Raw genomic sequence first — 20,935 nt, 5'->3', positions numbered from 1 at the left:
CCGCTACCATGTCCAGCTATTTTTTTTTTTTTTTTTTGGTATTTTTAGTATAGACAGGGTTTCACCATGTTGGTCAGGCTGGTCTCAAACTCCTGACCTGAGGGGATCTGCCTGCCTCAGCCTCCCAAAGTGCTGTAATCCCAAAGTGCTGGGATTACAGGTGTGAGCCACTGTGCCCGGCCAGTCCTAGTATTTCTAATTCATACAGTTAATATTTATTGTGTAACTTCAGAGTACTATGCTAGGCAGCAAGGACTTAGCAGTAAATAAGACAGACATGGTTCCTCCTGTCATAAAGCTAACATTCTACTAGATAAGGCCTTACCCAAATAATTATTTGCTGAGACATTGTTCTAAGTACAATGTGGGACAAAGCTTAAGAGGGCAGGGATGGGTCTCCTGAGAAAAACATATTTAGGTATGACGAATGAGTAGGAGTTAATTGGGTGGAAAGAAGGGAGATGAGCTTTCAGAAGGGAACAGCAAAGTCTGGTAGTGGGAAGGCACACAGTGCCTTTGAAGAACTGAAAGTTAAGACTAATATGACTGGAATTCAAACAGTGACTGGTGAGATAGACAAAGGTTGGATCATGTGAGATTTCTCAGGTTTATTAAGTGTTTTGGATATTATACTGAGAGCAATGGGAAGTCACTCAAAAGCTTTAAGCAAACAATATTCAGTTTCTGATCACGTAGAAAATGGTTTGCAGGAAGGCAAGCGAGGAACTAGGGAGACAAAGTAGGAAGTCATTGGAATAGCTAAGGCTGTGCTGCCTACAACTAGGGTACTGGTAGTCAACATGGAGATAAGTAGTTAATTTGAGAATGATTTAGGACACAGAATAAGTATTTTTTTTTTAACTTAAAAAAAAAATTTTTTTTTTTTTTTTTTTTTTTTTAAGAGATGGGGTCTGGCTGTGTTGCCCAGGCTGATCTTGAACTCCTGGCCTCAAGCACTCTTCCATCTCTTCCTCCCAAAGTGCTGGGAGTACAGGCATCGACTACCACGCCTAGCCAGGACAGAGAATAAGTCTTGATGGACTAGCTGTGGGAGAGGGCAGAAAGGTGTCAGGGATGACTCCTAGATTTCTGATGAGCATATAAATCAGTGGCATGCAAAGAACAATGGAGGGACCTCTGCTTTTGGTCAACTTGGTTTGTCAGAGACTAGATTCACCTTACCTGAAACAATTTTTTTAAATGACAAACTATATGAAATAATGATTTTCAGGATGCTGGACATCAGACAACAAAGGACAGTGATCACCAAAGAGAAAGGATATAAAAGAGGTGAACTTTGTGACTGCCCTAGTTTACTGCTTTGAAAGAGCTTCCAGGCTCTGGTGCAGGGAGAGGGATCCAGGCAGAGGTTGGTGGGCTTCCCGAGTTGAAGAAACAGCTAAGAGTGTGGAGAGGCCAGGGCAGCTAGAGTTCACAGGACAGCAGAGTACCAGAGAGGAGAGTGTGGCACAGAGAAAGAAGAGGGATCCACAGAGTCCTCCTGGAGTATTTAGCTGAGGACTGATCACCACATTCATGTGAAGAAGCTACTGGAGGACGAAGACAGAACTGTCTGAAAGGATTGGAAGGAACAGTGCCGTGGCACCATACACGCATGCACCTCCCAGGTTCAAGGGATTCTCCTGCCTCAGCCTCCCAAGTAGCTGAGATTGCAGGTGCCTGCCAACATGCCTGGCTACTTTTTTGTATTTTTGGTAGAGACACGGTTTCACCATGTTGGCTAGGCTGGTCTCAAACTCCTGACCTCAGGTGATCCACCTGCCTTGGCCTTCCAAAGTGTTGAGATTACAGGTGTGAACCACCGTGCCTGGCCCTACTCCCACCAAACTGGAAAAACCTCATTCCCAAGACACCAGGGAGGACTCAAAAGGATCTTGCCTCTGTAGTGTGGAATATATTTATCAAAACATCAAAGTGTACACTTGAAATTTGTGCATTATCATATATGAATTATATCTCAGTTAAGCTTTTTACAAAAGAATGCTGTGGCTGGGCGCAGTGGCTCACACCTGTAATCTCTTTGGGAGGCCAAGGCAGGCAGATCACTTGAGGCCAGGAGTTCGAGACCAGCCTGGCCAACATGGGGAAACCTTGTTTCTACTAAAAAGTATAGAAAATTAGCCGGCTGTGGTGGTGCACACCTGTAATCCCAGCTAATTAGCAGGCTGAGGCACGAGAATCACTGGAGCCTGGGAGATGGAGGTTGTGGTGAGCTAAGATAACACCACTGCACTCCAGCCTGGGCAACAGAAGAAGACTCTGTCTGAAAAGAAAAAAGAATGCTGGAGGAGGAACAGATTGTAAGGAAAGATTATGCATTTGGTTTTTGACATGGGGTTTGTCTTTGGATGTTAACTGGACACATTGTGTAGGCAGTTAAATGTATGGATGAGTGACGTAGTTTTAGTGGGATGGTGGAGGCAGTTTGAAACAGAGTGAGGAATGAATGGAATGTAGGAAATGGAAATAAGAAAAGGAGGTCATTCTTTTCAGAGTCTGACTCATCAGAGGGACAAAAGGTGAAAGCTAGTGGGAGAAGTGGAATCAGAGTTTAGTTGCTTTAGGTCAATAGACTTAATATACACTTAAATCTCAAAGCAAAGATGGAACTTGCAGGCAAATCAAATATAAGTAAGGTTTCTGAGAGGGTGTGAAGGCATGGGACTTAGAATACAGGTGTGTTAGTCTTAGACTGGAAGAGAGCTACTTTGTCTACTCTTTCATATCAGGAGAAATGAGGGGATAGATGAAGATCAGATCTGTGAGATGGTGGGAAGGTGAAAGGGTGCTTATATGTTGGATCCCAGACTTTGCTTTTCTGTATCTCTGAAGTACATGAAGCCAGGCACAGTGGCTCACCCCTGTAATCCCAACACTCTGGAGGCTGAGGCGGGAGAATCACTTGAGCGCAGGAGTTTGATATTGCCCAAACAACATAGTGAGAACCCATCTGTACAAAAAATAATTAGCTGGGTGTAGTGGCACATCCCTGTAGTCCCAGCTACTTGGGAGGCTGAAATAAGAGGATTGCTTGAGCCCAGGAGTTTGAGGCTGCAGTGAGCTGTGATCATGCCACTGTACTCCAGCCTGGGTGACAGAGCAAGTCCACAGAGTGGACTATAAAATGGATGTATAGTCCATTTTCATGCTGCTGATAAAGACATACCCCAGACTGGGAAGAAAAAGAGGTTTAATGGGCTTACAGTTTCACATGGCTAGGGAGGCCTCATCATGGCAGAAGGCAAGGAGAAAAACATCACATCTTACATGGAGGCAGCAGGCAAAAAGAGAGTTTGTGCAGGGAAACTTCTTTTTTAAAAAATCATCAGATCTTGTGAGACTCACTTACTATCAAGAGAACAGTATGGGAGAAACTGCCCCCATGATTCAGTTATCTCCCACCATGTCCTGTCCTTCCCCTAAAACATGGGAATTATGGGAGCTACGAGATGAGATTTGGGTGGGGACACAGAGTCAAACCATATCATCCTGTCTCAAAAAAAATAAATTATATGAACACATATTAGGAAATGAGGAATTTACCAAACAGGTTTGTTTGTTTGTTTTTGCGACGGAGTTTTACTCTTGTCATCCAGGCTGGAGTACAATGGTGCAATCTTGCCGGACTGCAAGCTCTGATTCCTGGGTTCAAGTGATTCTCCTGCCTCAGCCTCCCAAGTAGCTTGGATTACAGGCGTGCACCACCACTCCCAGCTAATTTTTGTATTTTTAGTAGTGGCAGGGTTTTATCATGTTGGCTAAGCTGGTCTCAAACGCCTGACCTCAGGTTATCTGCCCACCTCAGCCTCCTAAAGTGCTGGAATTACAGGCATGAGCCACCATGCCTGGCCTAAGTAGGCTTTTGTTTTTGTTTTTGTTTTTCTGAGATGGAGTCTTGCTCTATTGTCCAGGCTGGAGCACAGTGGCATGATCTTGGCTCACTGCAACCTCCACCTCCAAGGTCTAAGTGATTTTCCTGCCTCATTCTCCTGGGTAGCTGGGATTACAAGTATGTGCCACCATGCCCAGCTGATTTTGTTTTGTTTTAGTAGAGATGGGGTTTCGCTATGTTGGCCAGGCTGGTCTCAAACTCCTGGCCTCAAGTAATCCGCCTGCGTCAGCCTCCCAAAGTGCCAGGATTACAGGCATGAGCTTCCATGCCCAGCCCTAAGCAAGCTTTTAATTGTAGAATTGACAACCAAAAATTTAAACATAATTTAGGAATTAAATTTATTTAATGTAATTAATTGTTTGTTTGTTTATTTATTGAGATGGGATCTCTGTTGCCCAGCTGGTCTCAAACTCCTGGGCTCAAGCATTTCTCCTGCCTTGGCCTCCCAAAGTGCTAGGATTACAGGTGTGAGCCACGTTGCCCAGACCAGAAATTAAATTTTTTATTCTTAAGTATTCTGATTGTCTATTTGCCTTCTAGGGTATTGTGTAACAAATAACCAGCCCAAATCCTGTCACCCATTGTCCAATATACTTTGTCAAATTCTATAGTTGTGCTTTTCATGGCTGTTAGCAATCTTGAGTGAACCCTGGTGTCAGCTTAGAATTCCTAAATGCTGTGGTATTTCTACGTGAGATTGAAGGATATCCAAGAATAAACTTTGTTCTTTAAGTGACTTTTTTTTTTTTGAGATGGAGTTTTACTCTTGTTGCCCACACTGGAGTGCAGTGGCATGATCTAGGCTCACTGTAACTTCCACCTCCCAGGTTCAAGGGATTCTCCTGCCTCAGCCTCCCAAGTAGCTGGGATTGCAGGTGCCTGCCAACATGCCTGGCTACTTTTTTGTGTTTTTGGTAGAGACACGGTTTCACCGTGTTGGCTAGGCTGGTCTCAAACTCCTGACCTCAGGTGATCCACCTGCCTTGGCCATCCAAAGTGTTGAGATTACAGGTGTGAACCACCATGCCTGGACCTAGGCTTAAACTTTTTAATACATGCCCATTTTATAGGTGAACAATTATGTTTACCTATTTTTAATATGTATTTCTTTGGTTTCTAGTAATGTTTACTAGCCACTTGTTTTTCCTCCTTTTATGAATACTGTTATAGTGTTATCTGTTTTTCTGTTGATTCAGTTTTCAGTATTTAAAGATGAGGAAACTAAGATCTGAAAAAAGTGACTTTCCCAAGGGCACCTAGTAATTTAGTGATAGAATCAATCATCATAGCATGTTAAAGCTGGAAGGAATCTTAGAGATTGAGTCACAACCCTGTAATATTACAGATGCAGGAACAGAGGCCTAAAGATCTTAGGTGACTTACCTAAGGATAGCTACAAAGCTCATCAGTGACAGAACCTGGCATCTGAATCATGAGATCATGAAAAGGAAAGGGCTGTTAACATTTATGAGCCTGTTATATTTCTTACATGTGTTTTCTCATTTAATTCTCACTACTATTTATTATTGCCATGTAAACAGATGAGGTAACTGAGGTTCATCGAGCTTTAATGATTTGCCCAGACTAACAGTTATTTGTAAAACTGGCACTGAAGTCCAGGTCTTCTGATTCTTAATCCAGGGGTTCATTGCCTCATGATAGTAACAGTGGATGTTTCTTTGCTTCACTCAAATGTTCCTTTGATAAAATATGATTTGCTTCTTTTTTTTAAATTTTTTATTTATTTATTTATTTTTATAAGGACTGACCAAGATTCTTGTGTGTTGATACTATGGGGGGAGAGTTCCAGGGAAAGGGGGAGATGGATAGCCTTTGGAGGGGTGAGGTCCACTTTTTTTTTTTTCCCTAAAAAAAGAAGAAAGAAAGAAAGAAAAAGAATAATAAAAAGAAAGAATGAAGGAGAGGAAGAAAGAGAAAGAGGAAGAGGGAGAAAGAACGGGGGTGTTGCTTTATTGCCCGGGCTAGAATGTAGTCTAAAAATTGGTATGCCTATAATTGTGCTTAATAATAGAGACATGAAAAAAAAAATGAGGGAAGAAAATAACAAACAAGCAGCCAACCAATATTTCATTTAAACCTGTAAATAGATGTGATGTGGTACTGATAAGAGTGTATATTTTGTGTATTTAAAGTGGAGAGTTCTATAAATGTTAATTAAGTTTACTTGTTCCGGATCTGAGTTCAAATCTTGGATATCGTTGTTAATTTTCTGTCTCATTGATCTGTCTAATATTGATGTTGAAGTCTCCCACTATTATTGTGTGGGAGTCTAAGTCTCTTTATAAGTCTTATATATCTGGATGTTCCTGTGTTGGGTGCGTATATATTTAGGATCTTTAGCTCTTCTTGTTGCATTGATCCTTTTATCATTATGTAATATCCTTCTTTGCTTCTTTTGATCTTTGTTGCTTTAAAGCAACTCCTGCTTTTTATTTATTTATTTATTTTTGCTCTCCATTTGGTTGGTAAATCTTTCTCCATCCCTTTGTTTTGAGTCTTTGTGTATCCTTGATGTGAGATGGGTCTGGATGCAGCCTACTGATGGGTTTTGGCTTTTTTTGCCTGTCTGTGTCTTTGGATTGGGGGATTTAGTCGATTTAAATTTATAATTAATAATAATATATGTGAGTTTAATACTGCCATTTAATGTTAGCTGGCTGTTTTGCCTATTAGTTGATGTAAATTCTTGATTATGTTGATGCTCTTTACTTTTTGGTATTTTTTTAGAAAGGCTGATACTGGTTGTTCCTTTCTATGTGTAGCGGTTCTTTCAGAAGCTCTTGTAAAGCAGACCTGGTGGTGACAAAATCTCTGAGTGCTTGCTTGTTCACAAAAGATTTTATTTTCGCTTATGAAGCTTAGTTTGGCTGGATGTAAAATTCTGGGTTGAAAGTTCCTTTCTTTAAGGATGTTGAATATTGGCCCCCACTCTCTTCTAGCTTGTAGGGTTTCTGCTGAGAGATCTGCTGTGAGTCCGATAGGCTTCCCTTTATGGGTAACCTGACCTTTCTCTCTGGCTGCCCTCAGTATTTTCTTCTTCATTTCAACCCTGGTGAATCTGGCGATTATGGGCCTTGAGGTTGGTCTTCTTGAGGAATATCTTTGTGGTGTTCTCTGTATTACCTGGAGTTGAATATTGTCCTGCCTTGCTAGGTTGGGAAAGTTTTCCTGAATAATATCCTGAAGCGTATTTTCCAGCTTGGATTGATTCTCTTTGTCACATTCAGGTACACCTATCAAGCGTAGATTAGGTCTTTTCACATAGTCCCATATTTCTTGGAGACTTTGCTCATTCCTTTTTTTTTTTTTTTTTTTTTTGAGACGGAGTTTCTTTCTTGTTACCCAGGCCGGAGTGCAATGGCGCGATCTTGGCTCACCGCAACCTCCGCCTCCTGGGTTCAGGCAATTCTCCTGCCTCAGCCTCCTGAGTAGCTGGGATTACAGGCACGCGCCACCATGCCCAGCTAATTTTTTGTATTTTTAGTAGAGACGGGGTTTCACCATGTTGACCAGGATGGTCTCGATCTCTTGACCTTGTGATCCACCCGCCTCGGCCTCCCAAAGTGCTGGGATTACAGGCTTGAGCCACCGCGCCCGGCCTGCTCATTCCTTTTTATCCTTTTTTCTCTAATCTTGTCATCTCGTTTTATTTCATTAAGTTGGTCTTCAACTTCTGGTATCTTTTCTTCTGTTTGATCTATTCGGCTGTTAAAACTTGTGCATAGTTCGCAAAGTTCTCGTGTTGCGTTTTTTAGCTCCATTAATTCACTTATATTCCTCTCTAAATTGTGTATTTTTGTTAACATTTCATCAAACCTTTTTTAAAAGTTCTTAGTTTCCTTGCATTGGGTTAGAACAAGTTCTTTTAATTCACTGAAGTTTCTTATCATCCACCTTTTGAAGCCTGCGTCTGTTAATGGTACACATTCGCTCTCCATCAGGCCTTGTTCTGTTGCTGATGAGGAACTGCGATGCCCTGTAGAGGGAGAGGCGTTCTGATTTTGGGTATTCTCAGCCTTTAGGCTGTTTTCTTCCCTTCGTTATAGATTTATCCATCTGTGGTCTTTATAATTACCGTCTTTATAATTGGGTTTCTGAATGGACGTCCAACTTGTTGATTCCCGGCGCTAAAATCTGAGCAACCCACTGCACTGGCCAAAACAGCAGTGTTATGATTGATGGTGCTTTTCTCACTCTGCACCAAGAACCGCCGCACCAAGGCAGAGGTAAAACCGCCTCCCCGGTCACAAGAGTTGCGCTGGCAACCTGTGGGGCTCCTCCGCTGGGAATCCCCTGGTGCATGAGCAACAAAAATTCGTCTGAAAGTGTGGCATCCTCTCGTTCTCTGCGCTTTCACTGGGAGCTACAATCCTGAGCTGCTAGTGATCAGCCATCTTGGATCTCTCTCCTGATTTGCTTATTGAAGCTTGTAAATAAACCTTTATTTCACAGTTCCTGTTGATACTGGACACCAGTCTGACACTTAAGACACTTGCAAGCTTAAGGAACTTTTTGTTATAAACAAAAGCAGATCAAAGACCATCTTAATGCTTATTGGATGAATAGAATTGAGATCCATGCACTAGATATGACTTAAGTGGTTTTTTTTTGTTGTTTGTTTGTTTGTTTGTTTGAGATGGAATCTCGCTGTGTCTCCAGGCTGGAGTGCAGTGACACGATCTTGGCTCACTGCAACTTCCGCCTCCCAGGTTTAAGTGATTCTTCAGCCTCAGCCTCTCAAGTAGCTGGGACTACAGGTGCACACCACCACGGCCAGCTAATTTTTGTATTTTTAGTAGAGATGGGATTTCACCATATTGGCCAGGAGGGTCTCAATCTCTTGACCTCATGAACTGCCTGCCTCGGCCTCCCAAAGCGCTGGGACTATAGGCTTGAGCCACCGCGCCTGGCCATGACCTAAGTTTTTTATGGTAGTGATAGTCTGAGTTGAAACTCTTAGCATTTCCTTAGAACTAATTTTATTCTACAGAGAATAAAATCTTAATATATAAAATGAAAATGATGTTTGCATTCTGTGAAGTGTAAAATGGACCTCAAATCAGCAAGGAGTAAATAAGAACAAAACTGAAACCATGTCAATTGTATCCTCCATATCTAAAAAAAAGCCTCATTTCTTGACAGGGCTCAAAATTTCAAAATCTGTCAGAGCTAATTTGGTTGAGGCTTCATCCTATGGAGATGCACAAAGATTAGTATTGACTTGTGTATAACTTTGATGACACTCTTGATTTGGTCCAGTTATGTAAAAGTTTGTTGGTAAAATCTATGTTCTACATTTCTGCTTTGCAGAGAAATCTTGTAAGTGATTGGGTTGGTGTTTTTAAAACCTGCTAGTTGCATCTAAATAAGCTGGGGAAGATGGAGGAGAGCAGCATGTAACAAAATGTTCCTTTTTTCCCTTCACATACGATTTTATTAAAAGCCTTCTAGAATATAGGTACCCAAAATTAACTTACTTTATTCTTTCTAGTTTTCAATAGTGGGGATCTGTTAAGCCTTAATATTTAAGAAATAGACATTGATTCTTATCTCTGGATTTTTCTGATTTGCTTTATTGTAACAAGAGCTGCGTATTAATTAACACATTAATCAGTGCATGCAGAGATGGTTACATAACAGTCTGAGCCGTTAACTCAGTCCACTATTGAAAAACAAGTATCTCTAGAAGTAATTCTTGTTCTAGTAACATAACAGTCCTTTAAAATATCCTTTGGAATGTTGAAAAGAGATCAAATGAAACCTTCAGAATAGTTATTTATTAGGGAACAAGAAACCTCCAATTTCATTCACCCATTGTAGCTCCACTTTCTCATTTTAATGCTCAATCCACAGTGACGATGGTAAAAGATGTCCTGCACCTACAGAGATGTCAGTGGGAGAGGGGACATCACCTTTCCATTTATTGCTTGTTGCAATTTGGCCCGTTTACAGACAGGATTGCTCTGTGGGTTCTTCTAGTGGAAAGTGGAGGAAATCAAGATAGCAACAAGAAATCAGCATTTGCACATGACCCATGAATTGGCTAATTTTTAACATGTAGTTAAGAAATGATTACAGGCTGCAGAGTCATGACCTCAACTTTTCATCAGCTCCATTGGATTGTGCCTCAGTTTGGAAATGAAGGAGGTATACGGGAAGTTTTAATTGTACCTGTGTGATTTATCCCTAGTCAGCTCTTTAATTTCTTCTGGCTGTCTGAGGTTTCCGACATGCTGTAAATTTCCCCAACTTTTTCATTATCTGCAATTTCTTTATGACTTGTGAATCGGAGTGGAGAGAGTGTGTGGATTTACAGCAGAGATAAACATGTCCATAAAGTCTGTATCTGTGTCAGTAATTGTACTGCTGTCAGTGACTGTCCTGTTTTACAGGCCTCTCTTGGGAAAGGAACAGGCTTCACTACCAGTAGCACTGAAGTGCTTGCTTTGATTTGCATTAACTTGCTAGGAGATTAGGTAGGAATGGTGGGATAGGAATTGATACTGGACCTTGGCCTCTCTTGTTTGTTTGTTTGAGGTCAAATGACCACCTAGGATAACTGTATGTTGAAAATAGAACAGAGACAGACAATGTTCATTTCCTAAATGAAAATGCAGCTTGAATTGATATGGTAGATGTGAAAAATCCTTTCTAACATTATTTTATAATGTACCTTTAAGGTGACTTCCCTTTCCTATCACTGTTGATAATTACACTTAGGTTCCCCTCTCCCATTTTCCTTTTCTTAGAATTAAAACACAGGGTTTCTCTTTCAGAGCACTCATTTCTCCTCAAGGTGGGCCAGCCAGAGTTAAGGTGAAGACTACATCTGCCTCATCTTAATTATCAATTATTATTAACTCTTTTCCATCTGCTGAAAGTGGTGTGCCCACAACCATTTACCATGAGAAAGGCAGTCTTTTTTTTTTTTTTTTTTTTTTTTTTAAGGGATGGGGTTTCACCATGTTGGCCAGGCTGGTCTCTAACTGACCTCAGGTGATCCATCCGCCTATGGCCTCCCAAAGTGCTGGGATTACAGACATGAGCCACCACGCCCGGCCAAGAAAGGCAGTCTTAGAGCAATTCTTAATATTCCTGTCTTTAAAAGGCCCCTTTGGATCTCTCTGTTTAGTGTTTTCTTTCCTTATAGTAATTTTGAAAAAAAACAAATTAAGAGAAGTCCTTTTTAAGTAGATGAAAAAGCAAACACATAGTTTTCTTCTAGTACATTTGATACTCAAGAAATCCCTCAAGAATCAAAACTACCCTTGCATACCCTGAACCTTCTTTGAGATAGTTTAAAAGCAGAGTAGGGGGCTGGGCACAGTGCCTCCTGCCTGTAATCCCAGCACTTTGGGAGACTGAGGTGATGGATCACGAGGTCAGGAGTTAGAGACCAGCCTGGCCAACATGGTGAAACCCCGTCTCTACTAAAAATACAAAAATTAGCCGGGCATGATGGCTGTCGCCTGTAAACCCAGCTGCTCAGGAGGCTGAGGCAGGAGAATCGCTTGAAACTGGAAGATGGAGGTTGCAGTAAGCTGAGATTTCGTCACTGCACTCCAGCTTGGGCAAAAGATCAAAACTCCGTCTCAAAAAAAAAGAAGAAACAGAGTAGGTGATAGAAGAGTTTTAACAGTGACGGGATAAGATGCATGATAAGCGTCAACCTACAGTCGTCAGCCCACAAGTCCAAATAATATGATGAGTAATCAAGTTGATATCTTCATAACTTCTCTTCTGCTCACATTCCTTTTTGACTGCAACTGACCATAGTCATTCATTTTTCTACCATGGGAGTGGGAAGATTAAAGGAGGTGATGTGATACAAAAGTGTTTGGCATCTTTCTAGAAGCTGGGGTGAAAAGTGTGGTTAAAACTGTGGCAAAAATGAGATTTGAAATTATCTGTGGTTTTAATTCCTTATCACACCTATTGCCATAGTGGAGTTTATTCTTACTTAACAAGGGATAAACTTACTTAACAAGTTTATTCTTACTTTCTTTGAGCAAGAGGGATAGTCTATTCAGGCCTTTGTCAGTCATTTCTTGCCCCCTTAGAACAGGGAGTTTTTTTTAAACTCTTTAAATCAATTTTTTAAATAACTCTTTGTTGAGATATCATTCACATGCCATAAAGTTTATGTTTTTACTGTTCATTGGCTTTTAGCACTCTCAGCAATAAAAAACTATTTGGATACCTAAACTATTGAGATTGTTTTCTCCTTTTCTTTTTCATTCCATCCTAATGGGTATTCCTCATAGAGTAAGCTTGTGAAATTACATTGTTACCTAATTCTAGTTTGAGGAAACTTCCAGTGTATCACTTGCTGTGTCCAAGGTAGCAAACAAATACAGTAACCTAAAAACAACCTAACAAAACCTAGAGTTGTTGTGTTAGTGTTGTAACTCCTTGTCTTAGGAACTTAAATTTTTTTCTTCAGTGACTGCCCGTGTTGGAAGTGCTTGACATACCTTTTGATGCAGACCATTAATTTTATACAATCTGATTGTAAGTACAGGTTTGGACTAAGTTAAGGAGTTTCACCTGTATTCCCAGTCAGCCTGTCAAAAGAAGAGTGAGAAGTCTAGCTGGGTCTGATATTGGAAATAAGCTTTCTAATTGCTCAGGTTGAAAAGCTTGTTATTACTAAGAATTTCTCCTCCCAGAAAATAGTTTGAAATATGGGGAAAGTGTAGTATTTTAGCTTCACAGGGGAAGCATTTTTCTCCTGGTTGGAGGGAAAATAGTTTATGGTTGTTTGCATCCATTTCTGCTGCTGTCAGCTGTCAAGTTCAGTGAAAACAAGGGTTTAATTAGCCAACAGTCTCACAGTATTGGAGGAAAATGTCATTTAAAAAGAAAAGAACAATACAATAAAATATTATTTGGATAATAAATTGTGTACCTACTATTCTTTGAAATGACTCTGCAAGAGGGATTGATAACTTTGTATTAAAGGTTTAATAAATATAGCTGCTGGAGTATGATTCAGTCACATGTCTCCAGATTGAAAGAGGACAGGCAGCTGCCCCCCTTAGTCAGACTGAGAATGGAATCCAACAGTAGCCACGCTTGAAACTAAAGGAAGAGTTGGAGTACTGGTCTGTTTACTTGTAGAAGGGATAATTCTTGGGTCAAAATCCTTACGTGGTATTTTACTTTTTAAAATCCTGGACTTCCTTGGAATTATAAAACTTTTCAAATTATCAAGTAAATGACTATCAATGCCACAGGTAGATCAGTAAAGAAGCCCCTCTTCAATAAATTAAGAAGAAAAGCCATTACGTCTTCTTTTCCTCCAACAGTTCATTATGAAAAAATTTTAGTCACCCAGCAAACTACGCTCTGTGTATATTACATGTAGATATTCTCTCCTTCCTCACTCATTTGGAAGTAAATTTCAAACACCATGGCACTTTACTCCTAAATGCTTAAGAACACGTCTCCTAATAATAAGGATAGTTTTCTATATAATATTATCACATCCAAGATAAATTAATAATTTAAAAATCTAATATATTTTCACATTCAAACATCCCCAATTTGTTCTTAAAAATCTGTGTAGTGTTTTTATTAAAACCAAGATCCAATCCAAATTCTGGCATTGTAAATACCATTACATTACATTCTTGATAAGAGAACATTTAGCACTAAATTTTGCACAGCAGCCTTTTTTTTTTTTTTTTAGAGACAGAGTCTCACTCTGTCACCACGCTGGAGTGCAGTGGTGTGATCTCACTGCAACCTCCACCCCCTGGGTTCAAGTGATCCACCCGCCTTGGCTTCCCAAAGTGCTTGGATTATAGGCATGAGCCACCGCACCCAGCCCACAGAACCTCTTTTAATAAATATTTACCAGCTTTTTCCTATGGTGAACGTATATTTACTCAAATGACTATCATTTTCCTCTAGAATATTGAGTTTTGAGTTCTCCCTCTACAATAAGCCTGCTTTATCAAGCTTCTTTATTTCTGGTATGCTCTCCTTCTTCCAATTGAATTGCCTGTAGAATTCATCTTTTCTCCAATAACTATTCCACAGTCAGAGTAATATTTTTGAAACACAAACTGACATGTGACCTCATTCCCTTCTCCTTAAAATCTATCAATGGCTTCTCCTTGTTCTTAGGATAAATCAAAAACCTTTAACTTGGCCTTACAGCTCTGCCTGATCTGACCTTTTTCACACCATGCTCCCTTTCTGAGCACATGTTCTGCACATTCAGAAGACAGAGGGAAAAGTGAGGTAAATAATCCAGGGAACGCCTCTGGGAAGAGATGAAACTTGAAGTAGAACTCGATGGGTAATATTTGATATAAGAGGAAAGAATACACTTCAGACTGGGAAGGAATTTTTCAGAATGGATGTAAGATATTTTGGGGGAAAAATTGATAATTTTTTTTAAAGACTAGAGAGATGAAGAGCCAAAGTGATTTCAATATTTTAAGCCCTTGTGACTAGGAGAATACAATTTAGAGTGGAACTGAGATATGCATTATAAAATATCAGTTTTGTTTGCTAAGGTGGTGTTAAAGCATCTTTGAAGGCCAAGGTGGCATGATCACTTGAGGCCCAGAGTTCAAGGCTAGCCTGGACAGCATGCGAGTCTCCGTCTCTACAGAGAAATTTAAAAATTAGCTGGCAAGGTGGCTCATGCCTGTAGTCTCAGCTACATGGGAGGCTGAGGTGGGAAAATCACTTGAGTCCAAGAGGTGGAGGCTGCAGTGAGCTATCATCACACCCTCGTCCCATCCCCCATCCTCTGCACTCCAGCCTGGGAGACATTGTACCCTGTCTCAGAAAAAAAAAAAAAAAAGCACCTTTGAAATGAATAACTTAATAACTTAAACTACTACAGGATTATAGGCTAAAAGATTGTGAATATATGGTCTGTTGTGATAAAGTGCAACTACACATAACAGGAAATCTAAAATGATCGTGGCTTACACAAGGTGGAATTTTTTTTCAACAAAAAGGAAGGGTGGAGGTAGGTGCACCTAGCAGGTAGTGCAGTTCCACGGTTTCATCAAGGACTAAAGCTTCCATCCTTCCAGTTCTAAATATATGCACACTAGAGCTTCTAGCCATCATGCCTGAGTTGTAGGCTAGAAGAAGTTGGGATAGGAATTCAATTTAATTTAGAAAAGAGATCCCACACAGCTGACACTTTTCTTTTTAAACAGCATTCCTGGAAGTCCCACATAACTTAATCACCTGGCGTGGCTGCAAAAGAATGTAATCGTTTATTCTGAGCTATAATTTTGGTTGCTAAAAAGCTGGTGTTCTATTAATACAGAGGAAGGGGAACATGGATCTTGGAACAGGCAGCCAACATTCTCTGCCATAGCAGGGGATGAGAGACCTATGCAAGAGCAGTGGGGTGTGTAGAGAATGTGAGGTGATGGTTATGCTGAGAAAGAAGCTTCAGAATTAGTGATTTTACAGGTGCACATATGGACTTAATTATCTTGTTTTCTTTACCATATTAAGTTTGTTTGGTGCTCCATAAGTGAGTGACTGCATGCCCAGCATGTCCTATTAAGGGGTCTTGCAGACCATTTTTTCCCCCTCCCTTTGGCAATTTCTCCAAGTAAATAAATATTAGAAAATCTCAGCTCTTTTTCATCTTTAGGGAACAAGCCACTCAAGAAATGGTCAGTTTTCAAAATTGCTGAGTAGAACCTGCTACAGATACTTATGGGTATGGAGAAGAGAAACACTTGGTTTTCTGATTTCTGTATGTTTACCAAAACAGATTCTAAGATACAAGAAAAATATTGTTAGACTAAATTTTCTTTTATGCAGCTAACATAGACTAGTGAGTCCAAGAGTTTATTATTTTCACTGTGTTTCACATAGGCTTGATTATAATAGGCTACTATCAGTGTTGTTGGATGAATGATTGAATTATTTCTGAAGCCTGTCTGAGGTAGACTGTGGTGATATTTAGAAGTTAAAGGCAGTCTTTACAATTTAACATAATAAAATGTGCTTCTCAGATAGTAAAAAAGCTATAATCCCTTTAATAATATATAATATACAGATTACGTATTATATAAATATAATATACAGCCACATTAGCTTTATTACTAATTTAAAATTTGAGCTCCTAAGAATACTTTTCAGCAAAAACACAAAAATAGATTCCTTAAAAGCTTTTTAATAAGAACTTAGCCCAAAACACTAAATAAATCTGGTGGGGTTTTGCTGCTTTAAATGGTAAAAAGCAATATTTTATTGTTAGTATTTAAAGGCGACTCCTTACCTTAATTGTAGCACTTTGTCTACTGCAGAATGTGCATGATTTGCCCTACTTATGGTGACTGGATCCTCATCCTCTCAATAGGATCAATATTAAGCCAGTCTTCTTTACCTCCTCGATCCATATTAAACCTGTCTTGGAAAGAGTCCGTTTATTGGATAATATAGCTACACCGGGGCTCTATGACAATATCTTTTGCTGCCTCATTAACTCTCGAGCATTAGAACAAGATAAAAATGCCCTAAAGCCTCTTATCTGATGCCTGGTGTAACCTGCTGAAAGCAGGAGTACCATTAGTTTATGTTAGAAATCAAATGACCCTCTCCAGTGCAGGAAGTACTGATTAAACCTGAAGTGTCTCTGGAGGACTCTACAGCTGCCAGAGGGGTGGTGGCTGTCCCTCACGAAAAGGGAAATCAGGGCCAGAGGTCCCAGTGGGGCGGTGCTTTAGGAACTTGCACGTGGCTGCCCCAGCTGTTCTGCTTTGCCTAATGAATTGTTTTACAAGAAGAGGCTGGGTATTATCATCACAAGCTGCCTTCCTTAGGGACTGGAGCAGGCCAAATAATAAGTAATGTTAGTGATGGTAATTGAAATGTGATGGCTCTCCTGAGATCTTTATGGCCCAGGAGCTGGTTGGCACTTGTGGATTGCCTTGTCCTATCAAGGCCCGATTGCCTTGTCCTAGCAAGTGCCTTATTTTTTCTGTTTTGTAATACTGTTGTATGCATTTTTCTCTTCCATCCCCCATGGAAATTCATTAACAAAAGCTATCTTAGGAACATTACAATGATGTTAACTATAAAAGGAAGAGTTTTAACTTTTTTACTTAAATTATCAACACTATAATCGTAAAGAAGTGGTTTCTGGAGGAAAAGTAAAAACCTTATCTGTTGACTTTATGAGAGGCAACTGCCACCAGCAGTTTCTCCATGGATGCTTCCAGACATTGTCTGTACATAGTAAAGTTTATACACATTACCATACACAGATGCAATCATAATATACATACTGTTTTGTGACTTGTCTATATGACCTCACAACATATCTTGGATACCTTTCCACAGTGGTATACATAGATTGCTTCATTGTTTTCCAAATGGTTCATAGAATTTCACTATATGGATGTACCAATTCAAGACTCTTTGTAGATAGTTTGACTTAGACCTTATAACTGAAGCCTTAGCATACAAACAGGTTGCATCCACTGACTTGCATTTCATGGTTCAAACTCTGATTTTACATGAAGTGATTTTCCTTTCTTCAGGAATGTTATATTTTAGTCCAGTATTGTTTTAAAATAGGAAATGCTGGAGGCAACACTTTTAGGGGAGAGGTAGTATGAGTCTTGTCATGCATCATTAGCTGGACATACATGTAGTGATATGCACTCCACTGTGTGCTTTTAATTTGTTGCTTAGTTAAATGAGAAATATTCTGTCCCAGATAGGTGGGGGAAAACAAATAGCCTTTGATGAGTGTTGTCCAAGACACTGGCGGCTTCCTCTAAAGTTGAATAAGTGTTTTCTCCCCTAATTTTCTACTTCAGAAGTTCCAGGAATCAAGTTTTGAATGCATTAATGGACTTGGGAAATGATTTGTCAGCACGTGGAAATGAGGACTTAGGTTTCTTGTGTAACAGCTTGGCTAACAAAGCCAGTTTGTGCCTCATGAACTTTAAGGGCCATGCTGGGAGTGGCAGTGTAATGAATGAAGCAAAGCAATTTTCCAAGAGCATTTCAGGTCAGTGATGGGAGAAATCAGTTGTCTTCTCAGGCAAACAGAAACTTAATTTTAGTTGCATCTGTCTTAATAATAGAATCTGTATGCAAATTGAATGGTAGAAATTTCACATCTGCCAAAGATGGGAGCATTGCAAGCCTTTTTTTTTTTTTTTTTTTAAACTCAGTGCCCTTTAGTCCTATTCTCAGCACTTGAAAGTTGTGATTTGGCCAAATATTATTGAAGAGATGTCATACTACTAAATTGCAAAATGCAAACTAGTTTTGTTTCAGACTTTTTATACAGTGTTTTTCCTGTCCTTGATGTTAGTCATTTGAATTGATGCCCAATCCTTAATTTAATAATTGGAGGCCATTATTAATAACAATAACTGATTTACTTCTTGTCCAAGCCTTTAGTAGATTCATGGGAAGCAGGTATACAGAGATTTCTTGAGCTGTTCTGGGCTATTAGAGATCCTGTAGACCTAAACTGTTCAAAGCAGTAGCCACTAACTGCATGTGTTTGTTTAAAGTTAAGTAAAAATAAATAAAATTTAAAATCTAATTCCTCAGTAGCCATGTGTAGCAAATGGCTACCATATTGGACAGTACTACTCTAGACCAAAGGTCAGTGAACTATGGCCTGCAGCCTGTTTTTGTGTTCTCCGAGCTGAGACTGTTTTTTACATGTTTATGTTTATGGGGCTGTAAAAGTAAAACAAAAACACAGAACAGAAGAATGTGAAACAGACTGAATGTGGCCCACAAGCCTAACATACTTACTGTCTGGTCCTTTACAGAAAACCTTAGCTCAGTCCTGTACCTATGCTTGGTGACATTTCAGCTTTCTGATCAAATTAGATTAGAACTTTCCATAAGCCATCAGAAGATTAAACCTGTTAAGCAAATAGACAAATTTCAGAGAAAGTTTCTTACTATAGATAGATTATGGAATGAGTCCAGAGTGTACACAAATCAGTTCCCTGAAGCTAGCACAAGTGATGCATTTGAAATAAGAAAATGTAGTGTAAATTATCAATTTCCTACAAGCTTTGTGCATAATACCTATAGTTTAACAAAACATCTTTCTTATTTTGTATGCTGTTTTGTTTCTTCTGTGTTCTATACTCTCCTATCTTACTCTGAGAGAAACAGAATCAGGCTGGGCGCAGTGGCTTATGCCTATAATCCCAGCACTTTGAGAGGCCAAGGTGGGAGGATCACTTGAGCCCAGGAGTTTGAGACCAGCCTGGACAACGTAGAAAGACCCTGTCTCTGCCCAAAAATACCAATAAAATTAGCTAGGTGTGGCGGTGTGCACCTGTGGTCTCAACTATTTGGGGCCAAAGTGGGAGGATCTGTTTGAGCCCCAGAAGTAGAGGCTGCAGTGAGCTGTGATTGGTTCACTGTACGCTAGCCTGGGCAACAGAATGAGAAGCCTCTGTCTCCCACAGCCCACCAAAAAAGCAGATGCAGTTGACCTTTTAACAAAGAATTTACTGTGAGATTTTTTTTTTACTATACAAATTATCATTTTTTTCAAAATTTTAATTGATACATTATAATTGTACATGTTTATGGGGTGCAGTTTGACATTTCAATATATATATGTTGTATAATGATAAAATCAGGGTAGTTAGTATATCTCTTACTTCATGCATTTATCATTTCTTTGTGGTGAGAACATTCAAAAGCCTCTCTTCCAGCTATTTTATAATATATGATACCTTACTGTTAATCGTAGTTGCCCTGCTGTGCAACAGAACACCAGAACTCCTGTATAATTATAATTTTGTGCCCATTGACCAGCCTTTCCTCATCCTCTTGCCCTGCCCTCTTCTCTCCCCAAAATTTGGTAACCACTCTTTCTTACAAGATTCCACATATGAGTGAGATCATGGCAGTATTTGTCTTTCTGTGTATGGCTTATTTCACTTAACATAATCCCCTCCGGGTTCATCCATGTTGTCACACATGACAGAGTTTTATTCTTCAATTTTTTTTTTTAAGACAAGGGTTTGCTCTGGCACCCAGGCTGGTGTGCAGTGGTACAAACGTGGCTCACTGCAGGTTTTTTTTTTTTCTTTCTCACAGCTGCACCCTCCCCTCACTGCAGTTTCGACCCTGGCCTCAAGGGATTATCCTGCCTCAGCCTCTGGCTAGTGGGCCTAGTGGTTTTTGACAAGGACACCAAGATCATTCAATGGTGGGAAGTAGTCTCTTTCAACAACTGGTGCTGGGAAACGATATCCACATGAGGCTGGGTGCGGTGGCTCACGCCTGTAAGTCCAGCACTTTGGGAGGCTGAAGTGGGTGAATCACCTGTGGTCAAGAGTTTGAGACCAGCCTGACCAACATGATGAAACCTCGTCTCTACTAAAAATACAAAATTAGCTGGGCATAGTGGCACACGCCTGTAATCCCAGCTACTCAGGAGGCTGAGGCAGGAGAATCTCTTGGACCCCTGAAGCGGAGATTGCAGTGATCTAAGATCGTACCATTGCACTCCAACCTGGGCAACAAGCGGGAAACTCCATCTCAAACAAACAAAATATCCGCATAAAAAAAATAAAATTGGATCCTCTACCTTGTATCATATAAAAAATTAACTCAAAATGGATCATGGACCTAAATATAAGAGCTAAAAACATAGAATATAGCCATAAATCATGACCTGGAATTTGACAGTAGTTTCCTAGATACATCAAAAGAACAAGCTCCATTAAAATTAAACACTTCTGTGCATCAGAGACACCATCAAGAAAGTACTTGGGTAGGCTGGGTACAGTGACTTATTCCTGAAATCCCAACACTTTGGGAGACTTAAGCAGGTGGATCACTTGAGCACAGGAGTTTGAGACCAGCCTGGGCAACATAGCAAAACGCTGTCTCAAAAAAGAATAGACATTTCCCCAAAGAAAATATATAAATTGCCAGTAAACATACGAAAAGATGTTTAGCATATTAGTCATTAGGGAAATTTAAATAAAAACCATAATGAGATGTTAGAAG

General features: G+C 39.9%; 1 protein-coding gene and 1 long non-coding RNA gene across 5 annotated transcripts in view; both read left to right on the top strand.

Annotated features, from left to right (window-relative positions):
- LIN52 (lin-52 DREAM MuvB core complex component) overlaps positions 1-20,935 on the top strand; it is a 126,226-nt gene that overhangs the window by 44,459 nt on the left and 60,832 nt on the right. The window lies entirely within an intron of this gene.
- Positions 212-20,245, top strand: LOC116558020. The gene is made up of 3 exons (XR_004271789.1): positions 212-222; positions 5,034-5,037; positions 20,096-20,245. It is a non-coding gene; the product is annotated as an uncharacterized LOC116558020 (long non-coding RNA).

This window comes from Sapajus apella, unplaced genomic scaffold (assembly GCF_009761245.1).
Source record: "Sapajus apella isolate SASKATOON/1434 unplaced genomic scaffold, GSC_monkey_1.0 scaffold20, whole genome shotgun sequence".
Lineage (NCBI taxonomy): Eukaryota > Metazoa > Chordata > Mammalia > Primates > Cebidae > Sapajus > Sapajus apella.
This window is presented reverse-complemented; position numbering and strand designations above follow the sequence as displayed.